We start from the raw sequence: 7,026 nt of genomic DNA on the forward strand, positions 1-7,026 counted from the left end.
GGCGGCGCGTCCTCGCCGTCGGCCTCGCCATCTTCATCATCTCCGCCATGGCGACGCCGTCGTCTGTCCAGTAGCGCTTGGGGCTTCGACACCAACACGCCCCCGGGACGGCCACGCGGAACAGCACGTCCGTGCCGTCGGCTGCGACATCGCCTTGTTTTCTTCTCCGAGAGGCGCCCATGCCTGCGTGCGCGCTGCTTGCGCCCGGCCAGGCCTCTCCGAGCTCCTCGGGCATCGTCCGCTGCTACCGTTGAGTTCCCTCCCGCGCCGCTCCGGCCTCTGTGGCTGCGCTCACTGCCTCCTCCACTCCCTTTCCTGCCTCCACAGTGAGCTCGCCCGCCGCTCGTTGTAGCTGTAGCTGCATGCTGTAGCTACATGCCTGCATCGTTGTAGCTGTCGCTGCCACGCAGCATCTCGCCGTAGCTGCAGTTACAGCCACGCCTCGCTGTCGCTCCTGGGCGTGCACGCTTTTGTGCATGGCTACATGGCCAATTGATTCAGCTGTGTACATGCTAGTTTAGCTAGCTAGCTAGCTCAGTCCGTGTGCGTACATGAGCCGAGCCGTGTGAGCCTCACCGTCACTCCGGCAGGCAGGTCCGTCTCGCCGCACCGTCCATCTACCTCACCACCAGCTCCATCGTCCGCCTTTCGTACGACAGCTCGTCTGTTGAACGCCCGTACAAAGCCGTATGAACCTCAGAAAATAGCCACATAATGCATGTGTGTGTTAGTCAAATATAATGGTCGAACGTTGGTCAGACAATGGCCGTACCTCCGCTCTTCTCCGCCGGCACAGGCATGCAGCGCTCGCCCCTGCTCCACCCGCGCATGCGCGCGTCGGCCCGTGCACGGCTCCGCTCGGCTGCCGGTTCCCGCAAGCCGGCCCGCTCCCTCCCTCCGCGCGCCCGCGCTGGCCGCCGCCCGCAGCGCCCGGATCGGCCCAGGCAACCCCGTCAACGCGTCCGCGCATCAGCGCGCTGCCTCGCCCTCCCGCGCGCCGTGGCCTGCTGCGCGCGTGTGCACTGCTCCCCCGAGCACCGCCTGCTCTCTGCTCGGGCCGACCGCGCTGGCACCCTGGCCGCACCAACGGCGCGCCCGCTCCGCTCCGCGACAGCTCTGCGCTGGGCCGGCTTCGTATGCCTCGGCGCCCGAGCTCTTCTCCGCCTGCACCCGGCCGTCTCGCTGGCTCCATGCTCCCCAGCACCCGATCTCGCTGGCTCCGTGCTCCCCAGCACCCGACCCCGACCGGCCTGGCCGCCACCCCGTGGCCGCGCGCTCGGGACGCCCGTCGCCGCCCCCGCCGGTTCCCGCTCCACCAACTCGAGCTGCTCCTCCTCGCACGCGACCCAGCCCGCGTGCTCGAACACCCCGCCGACTGCAACTCACCGCGCTGCACGCCGGACGGACGCACCTCCGCCTGCTGATACGCGCGTGTCGCCGCCTGCTCCGCCCCGCGTGAGTCACTCGCCCGCGACGGCCCGTCCCGCTCCGGCTTCTCCCACGAGCCCGTGGCCGCCTTGCTCCGCTCCTCGGCCGTCTCGCTGCAGCGTTTCGGCTGCCGGCTGCGCCAACCACCCGGCCGGCCCGCACCTCCGTCTCCACCAGGTCGGCTCGCGCCTGCGTCTCCGCCCGCTTCCCCGCGCCGGCTCCGGGCCGCCTCCTTCGCGCCCGAGTGCAGCGGCCAGCTCTCCGCTGCTCCGTCCCGCCCCCGTCAGCGCGGGCGTGCGCCGTGCCGTCCGTGCCCGCGCCGCTTCGGGTCCCCCGCGCGTTGCTCCACCCCCGTGCCGCTGCTCTGCCTCGCTTCCGCGCCCGCACGACCCGAGTGGCAGCCGCCGGGTTCCTCCGCGCCGTGCCCGTCCTTTGCCCCGGGCTGTTCTGCACCGAGCCGCCTCCGCTACTCGGCTGGGTGCCTGCCCTGCCTCGCGGACTCCTCCGCCTGCGCGCCCCATGGCCGGTTGTGTCGCGCCAGTCGGAGGCCGGCTGCGCCCCGCGCCGGCTCGCGCCTGCGACAGCCGCCTCCCGCCTCGGCCGTGGCCTTCGCTGGCCGGCTGCCCAGAAGGCAGAGAAGGGGGCCGGCTAGAAGAGGCCGGCTGTTCAAAAGAAGAAGAAGAGGCTGATTGCTAGTGGCCGGCTTGAAAAAGTGGGCCGGCTGCTCACGTGCCCGTGTGCTGAGAAAAAAAGAGAGAGAGAAAACAAGATATATATGCATGCATGCATGGCCGGATGCACGGCCGCAAGCACGCTCGTGTGCGTGGCCGGCAGCATAGCTGCGTGCATAGCCAGCTGCGCAGACTGCAGTCCCGTCAGCTGCTCCGGTCGCCTGCCCACATCGCCGCTCGGCCGACTGGCTCGCCTGTCCGCTTAGCCGCCAGCCGCCGGCTGAGGGGCCCGTCCAGCTGGCCCCGCTTCGCAACCCGGCCGGTCAAGCCCGACCTGTTGGACCCTCCTCGAGCACCCGGAGGCTCGGGGGCTACATCCAGCGGATGCGCTGACGCGCCCCCCACGATGAAGAGAAAGTAGTTGCTGGTAGATCCGGCCCGACTGCTCAGCAGTCGACCCGAATCTCGGGGGCTACATCCAGCGGATGCGCTGACGCGCCCCCGCGATGAAGACAAAGTAGTTGCCGAGAGATCCGGCCTGACTGTTCAGCAGTCGGCCCGAATCTCGGGAGCTACACCCAGCGGGTGCGCTGACGCGCCCCCGCGAGCAAGAAGACAAAGTAGTTGCCGGGAGATCCGGCCCGATTGCTCAGCAGTCGGCCCGAATCTCGGGGGCTACACCCAGCGGGTGCGCTGACGCGCCCCCGCGAGGAAGAAGACGAAGTAGTTGCCGGGAGATCCGGCCCGACTGCTCAGCAGTCGGCCCGAATCTCGGGGGCTACACCCAGTGGGTGCGCTGGCGCGCCCCCACGGAAGATTGCAGATAAGAGAAGAGTTTTGTCCGGCTGCCAGCAACCGGCAGAAGAGAAAAAGAAGAAAAAGGGCATCGCAAGACGCCTCGCCGCCTGGCCGGTCGATCCTGACCGGCCGGGACCCCCCCTTCGAGCACCCGGGGGCTCGAAGGCTACACCCACCGGGTGCGCCGGCGCACTCCGCGAGCGTCGAGCCGCGCCGGCTGTCTTCGGCAAACTCCGCCTCGGCTACACGAAAACCAAAGTGAGCTCCTCACCCGCATATTTTTGCACCACGCAAGCACGGATAACCCCGAGCGATGCTCGGGGGACTATCTCCGCATTTCATTACAGTTGCATCACTGTTCGCCCCGGTGCCTGCCAGAGTTGGCCTGGGGGCTGACCGCTTGGCCTGAGACATTAGTTCCCGCAGACGGCTTAGTAGCGTGCGCGGTACCAAAGGCCCACTCTTAGTCACAGACCGCAGAGCGGCTGTCCGGCTAGCAAGAGTGAACGCTGGAGGTCACCTACGCGAAAAACGTCCGGGAAGAAAAACGGTTCGGGCGACCCGGCCGTTTCCTTTACAAGTATCTACTCGGTTGAATTCGCTTCCAGAGTCTGAGTATTGTACACTCCACTCTGCGGCCCACTCTCAGCCACAGACCGCAGAGCGGCTGTCCGGCAAGCGAGAGTAAGCCAAAGAGTGGAGGGAACATGAAAGAGATTGAAGGGGGCTCGGACGAAACCGAGTCGGCAGCCTCCGCATAAAACTTGCAGTGCTAAAAGCAATCATTTGATATATCTGCGTGGACTAACTTTGTCTTTTGCATGATCATTTCCATGAAACACCCGCCAAAAAACCTCCGCCCAACTTTGCCAAGTTGCCCGGAGGCTTGGGGGCTACTGTCGGAGTAATTGGCCACGGATACCCCGAAGACGGCGAGACAACAATTCAAGACATCGGGGCTAGCAAAGCCCCTCAGTCCGACTGCCCGGCTGCTCCTGCCGGCTCCCCGTCCGACTGCTCTGCCCGGCTGGCTGCCGGCTGCCGACTGCGCCGACCAGCCGGCTGCCGACTGCAGCCCGACCCGACACCGACAAGACCCCGACGAGACGGTCATACCGCGGACGAGACAGTTGTACCTCGACTCCATCATGTATAGTGTCACTTGTCCCCTAGCACTATTTATGAAGTGACCCAGGGGACAAGCAAGACATGCACCATGCCTAGCCCATGCCACCACATAGCTTGGTTTGTAAGCTACCCAAGGTAGCTTACAACCAATGCCACCACCACCCATGCTAAGCTAGCCACACTATATATAGCAACCATCCATCCATCCTCACGGAGAGGCATGCATACATGCCCAGGCACACTCATTCGGCCACTAGAGCATGCATGCTCATCCCGGCCACAGATACATACATGAGGCCAGTAGCATATAGCACTCATCTGGATACAACTCCAGGAGCACTCTGTACTACAGATATACCACATATACTCAGACATGCAGGAGTAGGGGTGTTATCTCTCCGGAGAGCCCCGAACCTAGGTAAACTAGCGCGTGCTACTCACATACCCGCTCCCGGGCCTATCAGCAGCAGTCTTACCCTCACACTAAGCCCTTGTGGCATCTGTCGACTCGCAAGCCCCCCGTGAGAATACCACGACACATGAGCTTGTGGTTGTTGTATTGTCTAAGATTGGGCCAACAAGCGCAGCCAAACACTCGAAGAGAATTGTAGTCTGGCTTGGTATGAAGGAGTCTTTCGGTGGGTGTGTCATTATTAATAACACGACTAGGCAACACGTTTATGAGGTGAACTGCCGTAAGGAACGCTTCGTCCCAAAACTTAAGCGGCATGGATGCTCTTGCCAAGAGAGCAAGGCCAACTTCTACGATGTGCCTGTGTTTGCGTTCGGCAGACCCATTTTGTTGATGGGCATGCGGACACGACACGTGATGAGATATGCCAAGGTTTTGGAAAAATGAGTTTAGCTTCTCATACTCACCTCCCCAATCAGATTGGAGGGCGATGATTTTGGTGTCAAATTTTCGTTCGACGAGAGCTTGGAGGTTAAGAAAAACTTGAAACACGTCGGATCTTTTCTTAAGAAGATAGATCCAAGAGAATTTGCTAAAATCATCGATGAAACTCACGTAGTATGTATGTCTACCAACAGAAGTAGGGGCAAGTCCCCAAACATCAGAAAAAATGAGTTGCAATGGTTTGGTAGAAATACTAGTAGAAATTGGATACGGTAACTGATGACTTTTAGCTTTCTGACATGAATTACAAATTCTTTCGACATCACGCTCTCCAACATATGAGAGTTTATTCTTCCTAAGCAAACGTTCAACTAAAGGAAAAGCTGCATGCCCTAATCGATCGTGCCACCGTGTTGAAGATAGCTTGGTGGCACTGAAAACTTGTTTATTGAATCTTCTAATCTCCGGAATCAAAGGGTAAAGCCCACGAACGCATCTACCTCGATAGAGCACCTTCTTCGTTGCCTGATCCTTGATCAAAAAATAGAAGGGGTGAAACTCAAGGAAGACATGATTATCAATAGCAATACGATGAACGGAGAGAAGATTTTTGTAAGCACTAGGGACATGCAAAAAAATCGAAGATGAATTTTCCTATGAGGGGTATTAATAATTGAGTGACCAACGTGACGAATCTTCATACCTTCTCCACTGGCAGTGTGGATGTGGTCTTTGCCGCGGTATTTCTCACGCATGGTCACCTTCTGGAGTTCACCGGTGATGTGGTTGGTTGCACCGCTGTCCACATACCACTGTTCAAGAAATCTTCCGGTTTATCGTTACTTGGGGGATGACTAATAAGATTATGCCTTATCTTCACTGTTTATGTTTTGGGCCGATTTATCACTCTGACAAGCGATTTATCGGGAATCTACCGATAAATCGGACCTATTCATAGCACTATGTTTGCGAAAACTATGTTTATTTGTGTTTTGTGGACCTTTTTACGCAATTTGTATTGTTGTCCTATTTTGTTTGTCATTATACGAGGATTCAAAGGCTAGGAATCAAGGTAACACATCTGTCCAACATTATTTTGGTGTTGAATATAGCGTATTTTAATGTTGGGAACCTGGGATTTGCAAAAAAACATCCGATTAATACTTGACCGATAAAATCGATTAATCGACCGATTTCCGATTAATCTCTAATCCCTGGCTGACCGAGACGATAACGATAAGCGATATCCTCAACATTGCCACATACCAGTTTGTGTCCACTCCATATGAGCCATCAGCAGCCCCGGCCACCTTCTCATCCAAGGACGAGTCACCATCATTATCAAACCTGTACCAACATTCTTCTGCTGTGTGGCCGGGTTTGCCACAGATCTGGCATCGTACGACATCGGGGCGCTTGTTGGAGGAGTTACGGTGACCACCCCTGTTGTTGGTGTAGGAGGGCCGGCCACCATTGCCGCGAGAGTCACCGCGGTCACCGCGGTCGCCATTGGTGTTGTTGCTGTTGTTTCCCTTGCCGTGGGTTGGCCTGCGGTAGCGTGAGCCACCACCTCGACCGTGCATGGCGGTGTTGGCAGAGGACTTGAAGCCGCCACCACCGGAATTCGCGCCCTGGAACAGCGCCACCCTTTGATCGAAGTTGCTCATCTGAGCATACAGTTCGTCAAGGGTGACAGGCTGAGTGTGGGCGTCAAGGGTGGAGACGAGGGGTTGATACTCCATGTCAAGGCCGGCCGTGATGTAGGAGATGAGCTCATCATCGTCGAGTGGCTTGCCTGCAGCAGCAAGCTCATCGACGAGGGAGTGCATGTGCCCGAAGAAGGCCACAACGGACTGGTTTCCCTTCTGTGCGGTCGCAAGGGCGACGCGGATGTTGTTGATGCGAGACAGCGACTGGGACGAAAACATGTTCACCAGCACTGTCCAGAGCTCATGTGCATGGCAGATCGAAGTCACCTGCACGAGCACCTCCTTGGAAAGATTGTTCAGAAGATAACCAAGTACCTGCTGATCTTCCCGGAACCAGATCGGATGAAGGGGGTTTGGTGTAGTCGTCTCCTTCCCGTCCTTGTCCTTGGCGACGGCGGTCTTGGCTGGTTCCGGCGTGGTGCCGTCAACATAGCCA

At 59.0% G+C, this 7,026-nt stretch overlaps 1 pseudogene; it reads right to left on the minus strand.

Annotated features, from left to right (window-relative positions):
• Positions 1 to 6,532: 6,532 nt before the first annotated feature.
• Positions 6,533 to 6,671, minus strand: LOC123056315 (uncharacterized; annotated as a pseudogene).
• Between the last annotated feature and the right edge of the window lie 355 nt (positions 6,672 to 7,026).

Source organism: Triticum aestivum, chromosome 2D (assembly GCF_018294505.1).
Source record: "Triticum aestivum cultivar Chinese Spring chromosome 2D, IWGSC CS RefSeq v2.1, whole genome shotgun sequence".
NCBI lineage: Eukaryota > Viridiplantae > Streptophyta > Magnoliopsida > Poales > Poaceae > Triticum > Triticum aestivum.